The following is a 23716-nucleotide window of genomic DNA, read 5'->3' as shown; positions in this document are numbered from 1 at the left end:
GAGATGTAGAATTTTTGAACACACTTGAGGACACTGTTGGATTGTGTGAGGCCCAGTGAATATCACACCGCTATGTCACAGGCTCAATGTCGCAGGTGTGAAAAATGTCACTATAGGACAGGGGAGATGTAGAATTTCTGAACACACTTGTGGACACTGTTGGATTGTGTGAGGCCCAGTGAATATCACACCGCTATGTCACGGGCTCAATGTCGTAGGTTGAAAAATGTCACTATAGGACAGGGGAGATGTAGAATTTCTGAACACACTTGTGGACACTGTTGGATTGTGTGAGGCCCAGTGAATATCACACCGCTATGTCACAGGCAGAAATTGGCTAGTGTATGACAAGCTACAAGGTGTATATAGAATTGGGCAGAATAGGAATCTCCCTAGAGTGTAGGTCTGTAAGAACGGAACATGTCCTCGCCTTATTCTTACAGAGTCACACACAGATAGCTTCACTGTGGCCGTGATAACAGCTGTTACACGGTACTAAGAGAGGAGCGTGAATGTACACCGCTGTCCGGTGTCCATAAAATTGTCAAGCTCCGTGTTTTTTAAGTATACGGACTGACACACGCTGTCTCTCTATAGTTTTGAATGTGATCAAACAGCAAATATACTTAACTGTTTGAAAACCAGACAAAAGTAGAAGGTGGAGGTCTGTAAGAACGGAACACGTCCTCGACTTATTCTTACAGAGTCACACACAGATAACTTCACTGTGGCCGAGATAACAGCCGTTACACGGTACTGTGTGAGGAGCGTACACCGCTGTATGATGTGAAAAAATGCACGCTCAGTACCTCACCAGGACAAAAAAAAAAAATTTGGATTGCTTTTAAAAAAGCAGTTTGCAGAGCAGTGGGAAAACAGCAATGCAGCTATCAGGAAGCCTTATAAGGCAGCTTAACAACCAACACAGCTGATCCAGCAAAATATAGCCTCCACTTGCACTGCACACACAGTGACTGGTGTGTTGTACAGGCAAAATCGCTAGTAGCAGAAGCAGTTTTTGGTGTCTTCTTCCCTGCCTAACGCTCTCCCTACAGAATCAGCAGCAGCAGCAGCTCTCCCTATTCTGAAATCAGCATGAGTAACATGGCGGTTGGCGTGCACGCCCTTTTATACCCCCTGTGACGCCCCCCAAAGCAAGCCAATCACTTGCATGCCCTTCTCAAAGATGGTGGTGACCCCTGCCTATGTCATCACGTTGCCCACAGTGTCCGTGGATCCTGAATGGCTGAAAAAGGGCGGAAAACAAACTTTTGAAACGTAACTTTGGCGCTAAAGTCGCCGAGCTCGTGGCCGACCTCACCCTAGGGTCGGGTTTCGTTTCATGAAACCCGACTTTACCAAAAGTCGGCGACTTTTGACATTTTTTGACCCGTTTCGCTCAACTCTACTGTAGACGTTGACACTGGCCTTTTGCATGTACTATTTAATGAAGCTGCCAGTTGAGGACCTGTGAGGCGTCGATTTCTGCAACTATAAACTATAATGCACTTGTCTTGTTGTTCAGTTGTGTCCCACTTCTCTTTCTACTCTGGTTAGAGCCTATTTGTGCTCTCCTCTGAAGGGAGTAGTACATACCATTGTAGGAAATTTTCAATTTCTTGGCAATTTCTCGCATGGAATAGCCTTCATTTCTAAGAACAAGAATAGACTGTCAAGTTTCACATGAAAGTTCTTTTTTTCTGGCCATTTTGAGAGTATAATGGAACTAACAAATGTAATGCTCCAAATTCTCAACTAGCTCAAAGGAAGGTCAAGTTTATAGCTTCTCTAATCAGCCAAACTGTTTTCATCTGTGCTAACATTCTTGCACAAGGATTTTCAAGGGTTTTCTAACCATCCATTAGCCTTCTTACACAGTTAGCAAACACAAAGTACCATAAGAACACTGGAGTGATGGTTGTTGGAAATTGGCCTCTATACACTGTAAGGATTCGACTCGCTTAGGTGCAGCGGGAGACAAACATGAGGCGCGTTCCTTTAAAATTTCACAGGGTTTATTACTCCATAAACCATAGACAGCACATAAACAGTCCTTAGCTGGGCTGTGTTCCCTCAGATCCTGTGCACACAGGCCAGGGCAATGTCCAGAGCAGCGCTCTATCTGCAGCCGCAGACACAGGAAGGCTTCTCCTTCCTTGGAACACAGACCACTCTCTGTAGTGTCCCACCTGGACACATGGAAGTCTGTCCACACTCTGACAGACTCCCTCACAGTCTCCCTCACATGTGCTAAACACCTTAATTACATAGCCCTGTAACCACACCCATAGGTGAGGTATGGATCACATGAGCTGGTCACATGGTCAGGACTTCACCACAGGTCCTGAACATACACATATCTTCAGGCAAAACGGAGTACAGTCCACACCCAGTGCACTAAATGACATCTTTAGTGCTCATGTACACTATAGGCAAAATACTCCGGGTTGCATCGCAGGGAGCATCCCTCCATGTGACATATCTCCCATTAACCACGCGATCACCTGTCACACCACAACACCTATGAAGATATTGCATTACAAACCAGACGTTTGCAGCTAGTATAGACATTTACCACATTAACAATGTACAGAGTGTATTTTTTAATCATTTAATGTTAACTTCATTGGAAAAACCTGTGCTTTTCTTTCAAAAATAAGGAAATTTATACGTGACCCTAAACTTTTGAACGGTAGTGTATAAACTCTGTTTCCCTTGCTACTCACCCATATACCCATCATATATAGCCTCCATCCCTTAGTCCCGTGCCCATATACCCATCATACATATCCTCCATCCCTTAGTCCCGTGCCCATATACCCATCATACATATCCTCCATCCCATAGTCCCGTGCCTATATACCTATCATACATGTCATCAATCCCACAGTCCAGTGCCCTTATACAACAAAATCTGCATGTAACAAGTGGGGATTTTGATGAAGAACATTGGAAATGCTGCAGGTAGCTGGGGAAAATCAGCAGAAAATCCACATCATATCCACTATTTATACTAGATATATACAAAGTTCTTGAACTTATTCAAGCATATTTCCCATGTAATGTTACAATTAGGGTTGAGCGATACCATCCGATATTCAAAAGTATCGGATCGGAATGGATCGGCCCGATACACAAAAAAGTATCGGGTATCGCCGATTCCGATTACGATACCGGAAGTCCCATTAAAGTCAATGGGACAGAAATATCAGATTTAAAAAAAACCTTTCGGGAGGGGGGAAGAGTGTGGGCGGTGCGTGGGTGGACACTGTGCGTGTCTGTGTGTGCGGGCAGGGTCTGTGCGGGCTGTCGGTGGTCTTTACGGGCCTCTCGGGGGCCTGTGCCAGCTGTCAGTGGCCTGTGCCGGCTGCCGGTGGTCTGTACGGGCCTCTCAGGGGACTGTGATGGCTGTCAGTGGTCTGTGCCGGCTGCTGAGGGCCTGTGCCGGCTGCCGGTGGTCTGTACGGGCCTCTCGGGGGCCTGTGTCAGCTGTCAGTGGCCTGTGCCGGCTGCCGGTGGTCTGTACGGGCCTCTCAGGGGCCTGTGACGGCTGTCGGTGGTCTGTGCCGGCTGCCGAGGGCCTGTGCCGGCTGCCGGTGGTCTGTACGGGCCTCTCGGGGGCCTGTGCCGGCTGTCGGTGGTCTGTGACGGCTGCCGGTGGTCTGTACGGGCCTCTGGGGGCCTGTGCCTGCTGTCGGAGGTCTGTGCCGGCTGCCGGGGGCCTGTGCCAGCTGCCGGTGGTCTGTACGGGCCTCTCGGGGGCCTGTGACGGCTGTCGGTGGTCTGTGCGGGCTTGTCGAGGGTCTTATGTGTGTGCAGGCATCGTCCGATGGGACTACAAGTCCCATCCGGCGATAACTGCTACACTGACAGTGATTGACACATTAGCCAATGATGGGACAGTAGTAGTCCCATCATCCGGCTAATGTGTTGAATTTAAAAAATAAAAAAAAATACATACTACATACATACTACATATATACAACATTCATACAACATACATACAAACTACATACATACTACATATATACTGCATTTATACAAAATACTACATACATGCTACATATATTCTACATTCATACAACATACATATATACTACATATATACAACATACATATATACTACATACATGCTACATATATACTACATTCATTACAACATACATATATACTACATACATGCTACATATATACTACATTCATACAACATATATATATACTACATACATGCTACTAGGGTTGAGCGATACCATCCGATATTCAAAAGTATCGGATCGGAATGGATCGGCCCGATACACAAAAAAGTATCGGGTATCACCGATTCCAATACCGGAAGTCCCATTAAAGTCAATGGGACAGAAATATCGGAATTAAAAAAAACCCTTTCGGGAGGGGGGAAGAGTGTGGGCGGTGCGTGGGCAGACACTGTGCGTGTCTGTATGTGCGGGGTCTGTGCGGGCTGTTGGTGGTCTGTACAGGCCTGCCGGGGCCCATGCCAGCTGCCGGTGGTCTGTACGGGCCTCTCGGGGGCCTGTGCCGGCTGCTGGTGGTCTGTATGGGCGTCTCGGGGGCCTGTGCCGGCTGTCGTTGGTCTGTGCCGGCTGCCGGTGGTCTGTACGGGCCTCTCGGGGGGCCTGTGCTGGCTGTCGGTGGTCTGTGCCGGCTGCCGGTGGTCTGTACGGGCCTCTCGGGGGCCTGTGCCGGCTGTCAGTGGTCTGTGCCGGCTGCTGGGGGCCTGTGCCAGCTGCCGGTCGTCTGTACGGGCCTCTCGGGGGCCTGTGCCGGCTGTCTGTACGGGCCTCTCGGGGGCCTGTGCCGGCTGTCGGAGGTCTGTGCCAGCTGCTGGGGGCCTGTGCCGGCTGTCGGTGGTCTGTGCGGGCCTGCCGGGGGTCTTGTGTGTGTGCAGGCATCGTCCGATGGGACTACAAGTCCCATCGGGCGATGCCTGCTACACTGACAGTGATTGACACATTAGCCAATGATGGGACAGTAGTAGTCCCATCATCCGGCTAATGTATTGAATGTAAAAAATATATATATATATATATATATATATATATATATATATATATACATACATACACACATACTACATATATACAACATTCATACAACATTCATATATACATACATACTACACACATACTACATATGTACTACATTCATACAACATACATATATACTACATACATGCTACATATATACTACATTCATACAACATACATATATACTACATACATGCTACGCAAATACTACATTCATTCAACATGCATATATACTACATGCATGCTACATATACAGTGCCTACAAGTAATATTCAACCCCCTGCAGATTTAGCAGGTTTACACATTCGGAATTAACTTGGCATTGTGACATTTGGACTGTAGATCAGCCTGGAAGTGTGAAATGCACTGCAGCAAAAAAGAATGTTATTTCTTTGTTTAATTTTTTTTTAAATTGTGAAAAGTTTATTCAGAGGGTCATTTATTATTCAACCCCTCAAACCACCAGAATTCTGTTTGGTTCCCCTAAAGTATTAAGAAGTATTTCAGGCACAAAGAACAATGAGCTTCACATGTTTGGATTAATTATCTCTTTTTCCAGCCTTTTCTGACTATTTAAGACCCTCCCCAAACTTGTGAACAGCACTCATACATGGTCAACATGGGAAAGACAAAGGAGCATTCCAAGGCCATCAGAGACAAGATCGTGGAGGGTCACAAGGCTGGCAAGGGGTACAAAACCCTTTCCAAGGAGTTGGGCCTACCTGTCTCCACTGTTGGGAGCATCATCCAGAAGTGGAAGGCTTATGGAACTACTGTTAGCCTTCCACGGCCTGGACAGCCTTTGAAAGTTTCCTCCCGTGCCGAGGCCAGGCTTGTCCGAAGAGTCAAGGCTAACCCAAGGACAACAAGGAAGGAGCTCCGGGAAGATCTCATGGCAGTGGGGACATTGGTTTCAGTCAATACCATAAGTAACGTACTCCACCGCAATGGTCTCCGTTCCAGACGAGCCTGTAAGGTACCTTTACTTTCAAAGCGTCATGTCAAGGCTCGTCTACAGTTTGCTCATGATCACTTGGAGGACTCTGAGACAGACTGGTTCAAGGTTCTCTGGTCTGATGAGACCAAGATCGAGATCTTTGGTGCCAACCACACACGTGACGTTTGGAGACTGGATGGCACTGCATACGACCCCAAGAATACCATCCCTACAGTCAAGCATGGTGGTGGCAGCATCATGCTGTGGGGCTGTTTCTCAGCCAAGGGGCCTGGCCATCTGGTCCGCATCCATGGGAAGATGGATAGCACGGCCTACCTGGAGATTTTGGCCAAGAACCTCCGCTCCTCCATCAAGGATCTTAAGATGGGTCGTCATTTCATCTTCCAACAAGACAACGACCCAAAGCACACAGCCAAGAAAACCAAGGCCTGGTTCAAGAGGCAAAAAATCAAGGTGTTGGAGTGGCCTAGTTAGTCTCCTGACCTTAACCCAATTGAAAACTTGTGGAAGGAGCTCAAGATTAAAGTCCACATGAGACACCCAAAGAACCTAGATAACTTGGAGAAGATCTGCATGGAGGAGTGGGCCAAGATAACTCCAGAGACCTGTGCCGGCCTGATCAGGTCTTATAAAAGACGATTATTAGCTGTAATTGCAAACAAGGGTTATTCCACAAAATATTAAACCTAGGGGTTGAATAATAATTGACCCACACTTGTATGTTTAAAATTTAGTAAAATATTCAGGATTGAGAGTCCTCAGTAGTTGATACCTTTTAATGGCTAACTGAAAAGATGGTAATACATTGCAAGCTTTCGAGACTACTCAGGTCTCTTCATCAGGCTAGACTAATACAAAATCTGAAGTCACATATTTATGCACAATACAGCCTAGAAAAAATGCAATAGATAAGACAAGTGACGTGAAGCAGAACTATCAATATGGGAGAGGGAGAAACATAAATATAAACATTGGACCAGTTCATAGATAAGGAGTCTGGATGTTTTATGGTCCTCTGATTGGGGTCTAGTTCTGTGTTGCCCTGCAAGGTTTTAAAAGGAAATTCCTTAATTGATGTAAAAAGACATAAATCCATGCGACACATTCATTCCAGCACTGAGAGTGTCAAAGTTCGTCATAAATTTGTACTCCCAAACAAATTTAACTGAGCAACATAACTTTTTGGTTTGTAAGATTTATGCATCTGTTAATAAATCCTGCTCTTGTGTGAAGTTTGAAGGCTCTAACTTATTTGCATCTTATCAAACCTGCTAAATCTGCAGGGGGTTGAATACTACTTGTAGGCACTGTATACTACATTCATACAACATACATATATACTACATACATGCTACATATATACTACATTCATACAACATACATATATACTACATACATGCTACATATATACTAAATTCATACAACATACATATATACTACATACTACATACATGCTACATATATACTACATTCATACAACATACATATATACTACATACATGCTACATATATACTACATTCATACAATATGCATATATGCTACATACATGCTACATATATACTACATTCATACAACATACATATATACTACATGCTGCATACATACTACATACAGTCATGGCCAAAAGTATTGACACCCCTGCAATTCTGTCAGATAATACTCAGTTTCTTCCTGAAAATGATTGCAAACACAAATTCTTTGGTATTATTATCTTCATTCAATTTGTCTTAAATGAAAAAACACAAAAAGAATTGTCCTAAAGCCAAATTGGATATAATTCCACACCAAACATAAAGAGGGTGGACAAAAGTATTGGCACTGTTCGAAAAATCATGTGATGCTTCTCTAATTTGTGTAATTAACAGCTCCTGTAACTTACCTGTGGCACCTAACAGGTGTTGGCAATAACTAAATCACACTTGCAGCCAGTTGACATGGATTAAAGTTGACTCAACCTCTCTCCTGTGTCCTTGTGTGTACCACATTGAGCATGGAGAAAAGAAAGAAGACCAAAGAACTGTCTGAGGACTTGAGAAACCAAATTGTGAGGAAGCATGAGCAATCTCAAGGCTACAAGTCCATCTCTAAAGACCTGAATGTTCCTGTGTCTACCGTGTGCAGTGTCATCAAGAAGTTTAAAGCCCATGGCACTGTGGCTAACCTCTCTAGATGTGGCCGGAAAAGAAAAATTGACAAGAGATTTCAATGCAAGATTGTGCGGATGTTGGATAAAGAACCTCGACTAACATCCAAACAAATTCAAGCTGCCCTGCAGTCCGAGGGTACAACGGTGTCAACCCGTACTATCCGTCGGCATCTGAATGAAAAGGGACTGTATGGTAGGAGACCCAGGAAGACTCCACTTCTTACCCCGAGACATAAAAAAGCCAGGCTAGAGTTTGCCAAAACTTACCTGAAAAAGCCTAAAACATTTTGGAAGAATGTTCTCTGGTCAGATGAGACAAAAGTAGAGCTTTTAGGGCAAAAGCATCAACATAGAGTTTACAGGAGAAAAAAGAGGCATTCAAAGAAAAGTACACGGTCCCTACAGTCAAACATGGCGGAGGTTCCCTGATGTTTTGGGGTTGCTTTGCTGCCTCTGGCACTGGACTGCTTGACCGTGTGCTTGGCATTATGAAGTCTGAAGACTACCAACAAATTTTGCAGCATAATATAGGGCCCAGTGTGAGAAAGCTGGGTCTACCTCAGAGGTCATGGGTCTTCCAGCAGGACAATAACCCAAAACACACTTCAAAAAGCACTAGAAAATGGTTTGAGAGAACGCACTGGAGACTTCTAAGGTGGCCAGCAATGAGTCCAGACCTGAATCCCATAGAACACCTGTGGAGAGATCTAAAAATGGCAGTTTGGAGAAGGCACCCTTCAAATATCAGGGACCTGGAGTAGTTTCCAAAGAAGAATGGTCTAAAATTCCAGCAGAGCATTGTAAGAAACTCATTGATGGTTACCGGAAGCAGTTGGTCGCAGTTATTTTGGCTAAAGGTTGTGCAACCAAGTATTAGGCTGAGGGTGCTAATACTTTTGTCCGGCCCATTTTTGGAGTTTTGTGTGAAATGATCAATGTTTTGCTTTTTGCTTCATTCTCTTTTGTGTTTTTTCATTTAAGACAAATTAAATGAAGATAATAATACCAAAGAATTTGTGTTTGCAATCATTTTCAGGAAGAAACTGAGTATTATCTGAAAGAATTGCAGGGGTGTCAATACTTTTGGCCATGACTGTACATACTGCATACAATACATTCATACAATACATACATACAGTTGTGGTCAAAAGTATTGACACCCCTGCAATTCTGTCAGATAATACTCAGTTTCTTCCTGAAAATGATTGCAAACAAAAATTCTTTGGTATTATTATCTTCATTTAATTTGTCTTAAATGAAATAACACAAAAGAGAATGAAGCAAAAAGCAAAACAATGATCATTTCACACAAAACTCCAAAAATGGGCCAGACAAAAGTATTGGCACCCTCAGCCTAATACTTGGTTGCACAACCTTTAACCAAAATAACTGCGACCAACCGCTTCCGGTAACCATCAATGAGTTTCTTACAATGCTCTGCTGGAATTTTAGACCATTCTTCTTTGGCAAACTCCTCTAGGTCCCTGATATTTGAAGGGTGCCTTCTCCAAACTGCCATTTTTAGATCTCTCCACATTTGTTCTATGGGATTCAGGTCTGGACTCATTGCTGGCCACCATAGAAGTCTCCAGTGCTTTCTCTCAAACCATTTTCTAGTGCTTTTTGTAGTGTGTTTTGGGTCATTGTCCTGCTGGAAGACCCATGACCTCTGAGGGAGACCCAGCTTTCTCACACTGGGCCCTACATTATGCTGCAAAATTTGTTGGTAGTCTTCAGACTTCATAGTGCCATGCACACGGTCAAGCAGTCCAGTGCCAGAGGCAGCAAAGCAACCCCAAAACATCAGGGAACCTCCGCCATGTTTGACTGTAGGGACCGTGTTCTTTTCTTTGAATGCCTTTTTTTCTCCTGTAAACTCTATGTTGATGCCTTTGCCCTAAAAGCTCTACTTTTGTCTCATATGACCAGAGAACATTCTTCCAAAATGTTTTAGGCTTTTTCAGGTAAGTTTTGGCAAACTCCAGCCTGGCTTTTTTATGTCTTGGGGTAAGAAGTGGGGTCTTCCTGGGTCTCCTACCATACAGTCCCTTTTCAGTCAGATGCCGACGGATAGTATGGGTTGACACTGTTGTACCCTCGGACTGCAGGGCAGCTTGAACTTGTTTGGATGTTAGTCGAGGTTCTTTATCCAACATCCGCACAATCTTGCGTTGAAATCTCTTGTCAATTTTTCTTTTCCGTCCACATCTAGGGAGGTTAGCCACAGTGCCATGGGCTTTAAACTTCTTGATGACACTGCGCACGGTAGACACAGAAACATTCAGGTCTTTGTAGATGGACTTGTAGCCTTGAGATTGCTCATGCTTCCTCACAATTTGGTTTCTCAAGTCCTCAGACAGTTCTTTGGTCTTCTTTCTTTTCTCCATGCTAAATGTGGTACACACAAGGACACAGGAGAGAGGTTGAGTCAACTTTAATCCATGTCAACTGGCTGCAAGTGTGATTTAGTTATTGCCAACACCTGTTAGGTGCCACAGGTAAGTTACAGGTGCTGTTAATTACACAAATTAGAGAAGCATCACATGATTTTTTGAACAGTGCCAATACTTTTGTCCACCCTCTTTTTTATGTTTGGTGTGGAATTATATCCAATTTGGCTTTAGGACAATTCTTTTTGTGTTTTTTCATTTAAGACAAATTAAATGAAGATAATAGTACCAAAGAATTTGTGTTTGCAATCATTTTCAGGAAGAAACTGAGTATTATCTGACAGAATTGCAGGGGTGTCAATACTTTTGGCCACAACTGTATAGACATACAGTACATATAACAGAGTACATACTCACCATTACTTGTCACTTAGTTCCCCGAAGCCAGTGTCATCTATGAAAGAAATTAGAAAATATCAAACAAGCGATATACTCCCTGATCCGCAGAAATCCATGAGGGTCCCACACCGATTTCCCGTGGAGAACAGCAGCATCAGCTGATGCAACCGCTCTCTAGGGGCTTCAATAATCCAATGACGGAAGGTAGGTAGGTATCCATCCGCACTGTATTCCTCCGCCACTGTAAAAAAATAGTCCCTAGTCTCACTTTATGGCAAAAGGTGTGTGAGAAAGTTTCCGGGAAATCGGTGTGGGACCCTCGTGGATTTCTGCGGATCAGGGAGTATATCGCTTGTTTGTTATTTTCTAATTTCTTTCATAGATGACACTGGCTTCTGGGATCAAAGTGAAAAGTGATGGTGAGTATGTACTCTATATTATATGTACTGTATGTCTATATGTATGTATTGTATGAATGTATTGTATGCAGTATGCATGTAGTATGTATGTAGTACGTAGTATATATGTATGTTGTATGAATGTAGCATACAGTATATGTAGCATGTATGTAGTATATATGTTGCATGAATGTAGTATATACAGTATGTATATATAAATCCCCTCATACCATGCACTGTCCTCCCTCCCCCACTGCATCTAACTCACTCTCTGATTTTGAACCAGTCACAGAAGAAGTAAGCAGGCTCCTTGCATCTTCTCGCCCAACTACTTGCACCAGTGACCCATTTCCGTCACATCTCCTCCAGTCCCTTTCCCCTGCTGTCACCCCTCACCTAACTAAAATATTTAACCTTTCTCTCTCTTCTGGTATTTTTCCCTCCTCATTTAAGCATGCCATCATACATCCACTACTTAAAAAACCATCCCTCGACCAAAACTGTGCCGCTAACTATAGACCTGTCTCTAATCTTCCCTTCATCTCTAAACTCCTGGAACGCCTGGTCCACTCCCGTCTTATCCGCTATCTCTCAGAAAACTCTGTTCTCGACCCTCTCCAATCCGGTTTCCGCTCTTTACACTCCACTGAAACTGCCCTCACTAAAGTCTCTAATGATCTGCTAAGAGCTAAATCAAATGGTCATTACTCCATGCTAATTCTCTTGGATCTCTCTGCAGCATTCGACACTGTGGATCATCAGCTCCTCCTCACTATGCTCCATTCCATTGGCCTCAAGGACACCGTTCTCTCCTGGTTCTCCTATCTCTCCGACCGCTCCTTTACTGTTTCTTTTGCCGGTTCCTCCTCCTCTCACCTTCCCCTTACTGTTGGGGTTCCTCAAGGATCAGTTCTAGGCCCCCTCCTCTTCTCCTTGTACACTGCCCCTATTGGTCAAACAATCAGTAGATTTGGTTTCCAGTACCATCTCTATGCTGATGACACCCAATTATACGCTTCTTCTCCTGACATCACGCCAGCCTTTCTAGAAAACACTGGCGATTGTCTAAACGCTGTGTCTAATATCATGTCCTCACTATATCTGAAACTGAACCTGTCAAAGACTGAACTCCTGGTGTTTCCTCCCTCTACTAATGTACCTATACCCGACATTGCTATTTCTGTGTGTGGTTCCACTATTACTCCCCAGCAACATGCCCGCTGTCTTGGGGTCATACTTGATTCCGAGCTTTCCTTTGCCCCCCACATTCGATCACTGGCTCGCTCTTGTCATCTGCACCTCAAAAACATTTCTAGAATTCGACCTTTTCTTACTTTTGACTCTGCAAAAACTCTTACTGTTTCTCTTATTCATTCTCGTCTCGACTATTGTAACTCTCTTCTAATCGGTCTCCCTCTTACCAAACTCTCCCCTCTCCAATCTGTCTTGAATGCTGCAGCCGGGATCATATTCCTCGCCAATCGTTGCACCGATGCCTCTACCTTGTGCCAGTCATTACACTGGCTACCCATCCACTCCAGAATTCAGTATAAACTTATTACCCTCACCCACAAAGCCCTCCATGGCTCAGCACCACCCTACATCTCCTCCCTTGTTTCAGTATACCACCCTACCCGCGCCCTCCGTTCTGCTGATGACCTGAGGTTAGTATCCTCAATAGTCAGAACCTCCCACTCCCGTCTCCAAGACTTTACACGTGCGGCGCCAATTCTTTGGAATGCACTTCCCAGGTCAATACGATTAGTCCCCAATCCCCACAATCTTAAGCGTGTCCTGAAAACGCATTTATTCAGACTGGCCTATCGCCTCAACACATTAACCTAACCTATCCCTGTGTGGCAGAGCCAAAAGTTTTACCATAACCAGGTTCCCAGCATCATGTTCCCACATGCTTTATGCATCCATTAGCCCTCTGTGTCTGTACTGTTACACACTTAACATTATGGCTGGTCCATACAATCAGAGCAACTGTTACCACCCACCTTTCGTGTCTCCCTCTTTCCTCATAGACTGTAAGCTTGCGAGCAGGGCCCTCACTCCTCTTGTTATTTGTTATAATCTACTGTATGTGATTATTGTTATGCTGTAATGTCTATTGTCTGTACAAATCCCCTCTGAAATGTAAAGTGCTGCGGAATATGTCGGCGCTATAAAAATAAAATTTATTATTTATATTATTATATGTAGTATGTATGTAGTATATATGTAGTATGTATGAATGTAGTATATATGTAGCATGTATGTAGTATGTATGTATGTTGTATGAATGTAGTATATATGTAGCATGTATGTAGTATGTAGTATATATGTATGTTGTATGAATGTAGTATATATGTAGCATGTATGTAGTATGTATGTTGTATGAATGTAGTATATATGTAGTATGTTTTTTTTTTTTTTTACATTCAACACATTAGCCAGATGATGGGACTACTACTGTCCCATCATTGACTAATGTGTCAATCACTGTCAGTGTAGCAGTCATCGCCCAATGGGACTTGTAGTCCCATCGGACGATGCCTGCACACACACAAGACCCCCCAGCAGGCCCGCACAGACCACCGACAGCCGGCACAGGCCCCCGAGAGGCCCGTACAGACCACCGACAGCCGGCACAGGCCTCCGAGAGGCCCGTACAGACCACCAGCAACCGGCACAGGCCCCCGGCAGCCGGCACAGACCACCGACAGTCGGCACAGGCCCCCCGAGAGGCCCGTACAGGCCACTGGCAGCCGGCACAGGCCCCCGGCAACCGGCACAGGCCCCGAGAGGCCCGTACAGACCACCGGCAGCTGGCATAGGCCCCTGGCAGCCGGCACAGGCCCCCAAGAGGACCGTACAGACCACCGACAGCCCGCACAGACCGCACATCATGATGCGCACAGACCGCGCATCATGATGACATCATTTCAGCAGCCAATTACAGCCACAACAGTGGCTCATTGCATTATGGGGACTTGCGATACCGGTATCCGATATTGATAAAATATCGGTACTCGGTATTGGAATTTCGATACAGCGACTATCAGCCAATACCCGATATTTGCAGTATCGGAATGCTCAACACTAGTTACAATACAATTTTGCATAAAATGATTATGTGACTTTCCTCGTTATATTCTATACTCACATTGCGGATTTTGATGCATTTCCACGTAAACATAGGAACTAGGATGCAGAAAACTGGCAGCAGGTGATCTGGAGTGAGGAGTCAAAATGTGAAATATTTGGCTGTAACAGAAGACAGTTTGTTTACTAAAGGGCTGGAGAGCGGTACACAGTGACTGCAGGAACAGTGAAGCATTGTGGAGGTTTCTACAAGTTTGGGATGCATTTCGGCAAAGGAATTGAGAATTTGGTCAGGACCAATGGTGTCCTCATGGCAGAGTAATGCATCCAGATACTTATCCATAATGTAATACCATCAGGAGGCATCTGATCATCTCCAAATGTATTCTTCAACAGGAACACCCCAAACATACTGAAATGTCACAAAGAGCCCGAGTCCTAGAAGTGATTATATGAGAACCACAGAGCCCTAATCTCAACATCATCCAGACTGCCTGGAATTACATGTAGAGACAGAACATCTGTGGTTACTTCTCTCAGATTTTTGGGAAAACTTCTCTTCCAAATTACTTCCCTCCCACTCTCCTTATACATGACTAGATGGTGGCCCGATTCTAACGCATCGGGTATTCTAGAATATGTATGTAGTTTATTTATGAAGATTTAAAGGGAATCTGTCACCCTTTTTTTCGAATATGTCCTGCCGGCACCGCCATCAGGGGCTTATCTACAGCATTCTGTAATGTTGTAGATAAGCCCCCCATGTAACCTGAAAGATAAGAAAAAAAGAGTTAGATTATACTCACCCCGGCGTCCGGTCCGGTCCGATGGGTGTTGCTGTCCGGTCAGGCGCCTGCCATCTTCAAACGATGCCGTCCTCTTCTTTTGTTCCTGTCGTGGCTCCGGCACAGGCGCACTGCTCTGTTGAGGGCAGAGCAGAATACTGCTGTGCGCAGGCGCCGGACCTCTCTGACCTTTCCCGGCACCTGCGCACTGCAGTACTCTGCTCTGCCCTCAACAGAGCAGTGCGCCTGTGCCAGAGCCACAACAGGAAGGAAAGAGGACGTCGTTAGAAGATGGGAGGTGCCGACCAGACCGTGACACCCTCCGGACTGAAACGGACGCTGGGGCGAGTGTGAGCGATATCGCTAGCACCAGTTGGGATACTTTCGCAGCCAGGAGTTGGCATCGCCGGCAGATAACCCACGGCAACCATCGGGAGATCAGCGGCTAGCGCCGCAGATTTCCCAAAGGTAGCAATGGCGTATGTTGTTCGTATCGGACTGCGCCTGTCGCTTATTGGTCGCTGCCAGCCGGGCACGACCAATCAGCAATGCGGGATTTCAGTTACAGACAGACAGAATTAGACGATTATATAGTAGATGTGAAGTATAATCAGGAGGAGGATGGCAGACCCAGGGAAAGGAAAACTTGTGAATTTTTTTTTATTTTTGCACTGATCACTAGGCCTCATTTTAGATGTCTACTTCCTGTTGGGCACATGGATATTGGCAGCAATAAACTGACTCAGACCCTGTCTTTGGAAGTTCAGAAGGCTCCTATACAAATCAGGTCACAGGCCACTTTATAGTAGGAGGTGAACTGTGACCTATCGTGAATGGTGAATCCTGCTCTGTACTCTATACAGAAGTGTTTCCTGTCTGTAATGATAATGAGACTGCTGAAAAGTCATCTTTGCAAAACTGTGTGAGGAGTCTAGCATAAGGCGTAGAAGTCAGTGTGACAATTCCAAAAAGTATGGGGTGCAGTTCATTATTTTTTTCCCATGTCACTCCAAAATTCTGATTTTATGCGACTCGATTGCACAAAGTACAAAACTTTTCCTTGGGGTAGAGGTTTGTCTACACAATGGCCACTTTTGTTTCTTTTTTTTTAACCAACAGGCTTCATTGTCTACATCAGAGTGCTGTTCATCTTCTCCCTGGTCCTGATTTTCATTCTCTCGCCCCGTTATGAACACCAAAACATCCTTGTTTACTTGGCAATATGCTCTCTCTTGGGCACCTTCTCAGTTTCTTCTGTGAAGGGCCTGGGCATCGCTGTGAATGGTCTTCTCACCGATCCACCAGTTGTCCAACATCCTCTTCCATGGGTCCTCATCTCCATCTTGATCATCTCTGTGGTCACACAAGTGAACTACCTCAACAAATCCCTGGACGTGTTCAACACCTCCTTGGTCTTTCCCATCTAACTACGCCTTATTCACCACCGTGTTTATCACTACGACCCTGACCCTCATTAAAGAATGGGTGTCTATGTCTTCATTGGAAGGCGAAGGTTCAGTCTGCGGGTTCCTCGTGATCATTCTTGGTGTCTTCATGCTCCACGCATTTAATAACCTGGATATAAGTCTTAAAAGTCTAAGGCAACAACTACATCGGGTAGCTTCAATTTCTACCGAATGGCTGGCCAAGAAAGAAGACAAGATAACCCTCGTACATCACATGGAGACAGAACACACTGGGAACATTTCCAAAGTGTTCATTATTAGTGATGAGCGAGTACACTTGTTGCTCGGGTTTTCCCCGAGCATGCTCGGGTGATCTTGGTGTGCTCGGAGATTTAGTTTCTGTCACCTCAGCTGCATGATTTATGGCAGCTGGACAGCCTGAATACATGTGGAAATTCACTAACAGGCATTCTTCACATGTATTCAGCCTGTCCAGCAGCCACAAATCATGCAGCTACATCGGTAGAAACTAAATCTCCGAGCAAAATACTCGGAGGCCACCCAAGCATGCTTGGGAAAACCCGAGCAACGAGTATACTCGCTCATCAGTATTCATTATCTACACCTAACGAAAACTTGGGGTGTAATATGTTTGGACTAGTTGACTTGGTGCTGTGGTAAAACTTCAATGACTGGCCTCTTCACCCAATGTATGATACCTTCTACTTCCAACATCCTACCTTTTTTTAGGCAACATCATTAGATGTGGATCTTTGGTTACATCTCTGGTCTGTTCCCAAGCACCATATTCCAAAGACATGCAAAAGCCTTCCCTGCCAGAGGGAAAGGCCCAAATGGTTCTGTTATATGTACGTTGTCAAAAACTTTTATAGCATTCACCTTGTAGTAATCCTATTGATATTTTGTGCAACATGACCTCTTCTGCCTACAGACAAGAATGCAGCAATAGATGCTGGATCTCTACAATATTTTTTTTTGCCTGTATTTATTGAATAATTAAGTATTGTACAAATTTTATTTTATTTTTTCTTTTCATTACACCCAATGTGTCTTTTGTCTGAAAATTTTAATAGAAGTTATAAAAAGTTTACTGCGAAATCCTATGTGGCGGTAGATATATTTTTACGTTCGGTTTGTGTACATGGTGTTGATTCTCAGAGTTTAATGTGAAGAAATTAAAAATAATCACACTTTTTTTATAATATTAAAGGGGTTGTCCACTACTTTGAATTAACTACCAAATGTATCCCCCCCGAGGCCCCTAATGAATTTTGTAAATACCTCATGTTGCCTATCCTGCCTGTGAGCGGCGCTATCGCTGGCCGCTCACAGGCAGTACGTGACCCCCGGCTGCAGCCGGCTCTTGCTACTGCTGACGTCCCTCTTCCTCCTTCCACGCTGGCTGCCAGGCTGTGGGCAAGGTTTTCCCCCCGCATCACACCAGGCATCCACCGTGCGCCCATTCATTGAGAAAGCGTGCGGTGGATGCTGGGGGTGACGCCGGGAGTAACCCCTCCCACAACCCAGCAGCCACCACGGGGACCCAGCGCTGAGTCACGCCTCACTTGTCGTGATGTCAATGCTGGGTCACGTGCTGCCTGTGAGCAGCCACAGATAGCACCGCTCACAGGCATTATAGGCAACATAAGGTATTTACAATATTCTTTAGGGGCCCCGGGGGGATAATTTAAAGTAGTGGACAACCCCTTTAAAGGAAGGACAGCACATCTGAAACATGTAAGAAAAAATGCTGCCCCTTTCCGGAGGCCTAGACTTCCTCCTTTATGGAGGTAGGGGTGGACCAAAGCTCCTTCCAATATGCACTCACCGAGTGCCATCAGTGTCCTGTTCCTAAGTCTCTAAAGGGTGTCCATGGGAACATGATGTGACTGGTATTGTAGTTGTTCTAGCAGTAGTCCACAATAAACCCATGGCTGGTTTTTACATGACTGGGTCTTCCATCAGGTCTACAGAGCAGTAGTTGGACTTTTGTCAAGTATGTTGAAAAATATTCCTACAAGAATTGATTATTGATAGGATCCATAGGTTGCCTCGTCCAGTGCATATTCCCCCAGACGTGCCAAGAGATACAATCCTTCTTATACACTTTTATAGCACGAAAGAAAAGATATAGCAATTTATAAAGGCTAAAAAACATTTTCCCGAACCATATAACAATTTAAAAATTTTTGCCGACCTGTCTAAGGAATCTATGGAGGCAAGAAACTCATTTAAAGCTATGTGCACATGCTGCAGATTGCTCTGCGGATTATTCCGAGCGAATTTGGTGAAATCCGCAGGTAAATCCACAGGTGAAAAGTTTATCTGCGGATTAGCCTGCGGTTTATCTGCGGATTAGCCGGTGGTTTAGCATTCGCTGAATTCTATCAAACTATATAATTTAAACCTCCAACATTCATCCCCCCAACCCAGTAAAACAGGCAGAGATCTTTCTTGAATCTAGGAAATTACCCAATTTAGCTCCGTAATATCCAGAGTCATTAACCTCTCCTTTCACCCCTGAAGAGATAGAGGAAACCATCCAACAGCTCAAATTATTTAAATCCCCTGGCCCCAATGGATACAGCAATGAATATTACAAGTCAATTAATAAAATTTTGTCTCCCCATCTTTCCAAATATTTAATAAGGCATCTACCTCCAGCTCATTCCCCGAGGAGATGCTGGAAGCAATGATCATTTTAATCCCTAAGCCCAAAACAGATCCAACTAAAGTCACTAACTACAGACCAATCTCCCTAATTAACTCCGACCTGAAAATATATTAGATATAACTCCGACCTGAAAATACATTAGATAGGGACTGCTCCGTTAAGGGTTACCATGACGAGGTGGAGCAGCTTGGTATACATTTTTTGCAAAAACGTATTGACTAAATACCCTGTATTTGTTATCATCTTTTTACCAGAACTTGCTGATTACTGTCATATTCTTTAATGCAGAGTATTTTTGCAAACTTGTCATTCTGTGTTTCCTTCTTGTGTTTCAGTCAGTGGGTGGTGTGAACACTGTCTGACCGACTTGTTCACATTTGTGCATGTCACATGTGTTTTTAATCTGTTTTTTCCTTGCTTTGCATGGTTTGGGAGACCCCACCCCTCTCTTGTGTGACATGCACATAAAGAGCTGTCTTACACCACGAGCCCAACTAGGAAGCGCCTGTCTGAATCCTGTTCATTTAGACACTGTTCATATGTTCAAGTTTTAAATACATTAGATAGGGACTGCTCCGCTAAGGGTTACCATGACGAGGTGGAGTAGCTTGGTATACATTTTTTGCAAAAAACGCATCGACTAAATACCCTGTATTTGTTATCATCTTTCTACCAGCACTTGCTGTTTACTGTCATATTCTTTAATGCAGACTATTTTTGCAAATTTGTCATTCTGTGTTTCCTTCTTGTGTTTCAGTCAGTGGGTGGTGTGAACACTGTCCGACCGACTTGTTCACATTTGTGCAGGTCACATGTGTTTTTAAAAATATTAACTAATAGACTAAAACGTTTCCTTCCCAAACTAATAGATGAAGACCAAATGGGATTTGTCAAATCTTTGTAGTAAGCTCGGTTCTGCTCCCATATCTCTGGAGTAAGCTCTGTTCTGCTCCCTAATCTATGGTGTAAGCTCTGTTCTGCTCCCAAATCGTTGTAGTAAGCTTGGTTCTGCTCCCATATTTCTTTAGTAAGCTCTGTTCTGTTCCCATATCTCTGGAGTAAGCTCTGTTCTGCTCCCATAGCTCTTCAGTAAGCTCTGTTCTGCTCCCATAGCTCTGTAGTTAGCTCTGTTCTGCTCCCATTTCTCTGTAGTAAGATCTATTCTGCTCCCATAGCTCTGTAGTAAGCTCAGTTCTGCTCCCATCGCTCTGAAGTAAGCTTGTTTCTGCTCCGATATCTCTGTAGTAAGCTCGGTTCTGCTCCCAAATCTCTGGAGTAAGCTCTGTTCTGCTCCCATATCTCTGGAGTAAGCTCGGTTCTGCTCCCAAATCTCTGGAGTAAGCTCTGTTCTGCTCCCATATCTCAGTAGTATGCTCGTTTCTGCTCTCATATTTCTGGAGAAAGCTCAGTTCTGCTCCCATCGCTCTGAAGTAAGCTTGTTTCTGCTCCGATATCTCTGTAGTAAGCTCGGTTCTGCTCCCAAATCTCTGGAGTAAGCTCTGTTCTGCTCCCATATCTTAGTAGTATGCTCGTTTCTGCTCTCATATTTCTGGAGTAAGCTCTGTTCTGCTCCCATATCTCTGGAGTAAGCTCTGTTCTGCTCCCATATTTCTGGAGTAAGCTCGGTTCTGCTCCCATATCTCTGTAGTAAGCTCGGTTCTGCTCCCATATCTCTGGAGTAAGCTTGGTTCTGCTCCCATATCTCTGGAGTAAGCTCTGTTCTGCTCCCATATTTCTGGAGTAAGCTCTGTTCTGTTCCCATATTTCTGGAGAAAGCTCTGTTCTGCTCCGATATCTCTTTAGTAAGCTCGGTTCTGCTCCCAAATCTCTGGAGTAAGCTCTGTTCTGCTCCCATATCTTAGTAGTATGCTCGTTTCTGCTCTCATATTTCTGGAGTAAGCTCTGTTCTGCTCCCATATCTCTGGAGTAAGCTCTGTTCTGCTCCCATATTTCTGGAGTAAGCTCGGTTCTGCTCCCATATCTCTGTAGTAAGCTCGGTTCTGCTCCCATATCTCTGGAGTAAGCTTGGTTCTGCTCCCATATCTCTGGAGTAAGCTCTGTTCTGCTCCCATATTTCTGGAGTAAGCTCTGTTCTGCTCCCATATTTCTGGAGTAAGCTCTGTTCTGCTCCCATATTTCTGGAGTAAGCTCTGTTCTGCTCCCATATTTCTGGAGTAAGCTCTGTTCTGCTCCCATATCTATGCAGCAAGCTCCTTACTGTTCCCATATCTAGGTACCAGCCTATTTGTAAAGCCTGTTATCTCTGCTGCTTTAATGCAATGGCCAGAGATCAACAGGGAAAAGGAGGGCCACCTCAACTCGAGGGCCACTGCTTTGTGATTTCCCCCCAAGCTGAAAAGTGCCAGCCAGCCCCAGTATGTGATGAGGAAAACTGCACCTTTAGTAGTTTAACAGCAAATTTTAACCTTCCCTCTTCAGCATTTTTACACTATTTGATACTTAAGAATCAGATTCAAAACTTTTTACATAACAAACCATTATTCTCAGAAGCTACTATCAATTTGTTAAGCAACATTAAACAAAGCATCTTTTTGAGCAACCAAAGAATCTACAAATGGTTTAACGCTGACACAGATTTGGTCAAATCCTCCTATATGCTGAAGTGGGAAGCAGAATTAACCATCACACATCATCCTGAGCAATGGGAAAACGCTTTACACATATGCATCAAATATCTGCATGGCGTTACAGGCATCATACTTTAAAATACTTAATAGGTGGTATTATACACCAGCCCGTCTTTCACACATAAATTCAACATCACAAAACAATCACTGACCTCAGGGAGACCAGTCAAAGAAAACAATGCGGCAGCCGGCAAAGGCGCTCAAACACAGTGAAATCCTAGGTGAAATGCTCCCTGGGAAATACAAATATGCAAATAAAGTCCGCGGACCTGTTGAAGCGCATTGTGTGCGAAACGGCTGTTGTCCGTCTTTTATACATTACTCCTGTGCCGATACCTATGCCTCGTTTTAATGAAATAAAGTAAATCGCTACATGAGAACGGTGAGTGCCACCCGTTTTTCTTTCTCTTTGACGATATTTCATGTTTTTTCTGCATGGGACTGAGCACCCGTTCCATAGGGAAATAAGGTGTTTTCATTGATTATGGACATGGAACAACATGTGCTGACATTGAGGGTTAATTTCTTCACACAACTGTGCCGGATTTTTTTTTGATTCATGAAATATCTGTAAACTCGTAAAGAGCTGGATATTGACTTAAAGGGCCACTTAATATGATGGTAATGGTGGTTTCCGAAAGGAGCCACTCCTTGGCTGGGTCCTACCCTGGAGGAAGATCTGGCTAGTCCCGTGTTTGAGACTCTTAAATGAGGCTCCACGGACTTTATTTACACATAAATTCAAGCAATTCCTCTATGTGCTGGAGAAATTGTGGATGCTACGGGAGCCTTTTACACACGTTTTGGAAATGTCCCAAAATTAACTCTTTGTGGGCTCAAACCTCTGACTTGATCAATAAAATCCACGGTAATAGAATCATAATTACACCACAAATGGCTCTTATCACTAGAGATGGAAAACATAAACCCAACAGGTAGACCCATCCTAATTCATATTTTTTGGGTTGTAAAACAGTCTATAGCCTACCAATGGAAGAACCCAATTCCACCCACCTTCTCTGACATTACAGACAAAATTAATCTGCACAGGTCTTATGAACAAAAAAAAAAAAAAAAAAAATATCGCTATTGCTAATGGCTATTTTAATAAATATGCAAAAAATATGAGCAAAATGGCTGGAAATATACCCTGAATTATTGACTCAGAATGGGCTATAAATCCAAACTTGTATGTATTAAAATTGAACCCCCCAATCCTGGTCCTCCCTCTTGTGGTAGTGTCCCGAACCCCCCCAATCCTGGTCCTCCCTCTTGTGGTAGTGTCCCCAACCCCCCCAATCCTGGTCCTCCCTCTTGGAGTAGTGTCCCCGTCCCCCCCATCCTGGTCTTCCTTCTTGTAGTAGTAGCGTCCCCCCAATCCTGGTCCTCCCTCTTGTAGTAGTGTTCCCGTCCTCCCCCAATCTTGGTCTTCCTTCTTGCAGTAGTGTCCCCCCCACCCCCAATCCTGGTCCTCCTTCTTGTGGTAGTGCCCCCCAATCCTGGTCCTCCTTCTTGTGGTAGTGCCCCCCCATCCTGGTGCTCCTTCTTGTAGTAGTAGCGTTCCCCCCAATCCTGGTCCTCCTTCTTGTAGTAGTAATGTCCCCACCCCCCATCCTGGTCCTCCTTCTTGTAGTAGTGTCCCCCCATTCCTGGTCCTCCCTCTTTTAGTAGTATTGCCCCCCCATCCTGGTCCTCCCTCTTGTAGTAATGTCCCCCCCAAACCTGGTCCTCCCTCTTGTAGTAGTAGTGCCCCCC

General features: G+C 44.5%; 1 long non-coding RNA gene and 1 pseudogene across 1 annotated transcript in view; one reads left to right on the top strand and one right to left on the bottom strand.

Moving 5' to 3' along the window:
• LOC141058124 (magnesium transporter NIPA4-like) overlaps positions 1–18673 on the top strand; it is a 40794-nt pseudogene extending 22121 nt beyond the window's left edge.
• LOC141058344 (uncharacterized) overlaps positions 1–23716 on the bottom strand; it is a 64354-nt gene that overhangs the window by 28564 nt on the left and 12074 nt on the right. The window lies entirely within an intron of this gene.

The sequence above is a fragment of the Dendrobates tinctorius genome, unplaced genomic scaffold, assembly GCF_039654945.1.
Source record: "Dendrobates tinctorius isolate UK_male_01 unplaced genomic scaffold, ASM3965494v1 ptg000211l, whole genome shotgun sequence".
Lineage (NCBI taxonomy): Eukaryota > Metazoa > Chordata > Amphibia > Anura > Dendrobatidae > Dendrobates > Dendrobates tinctorius.
This window is presented reverse-complemented; position numbering and strand designations above follow the sequence as displayed.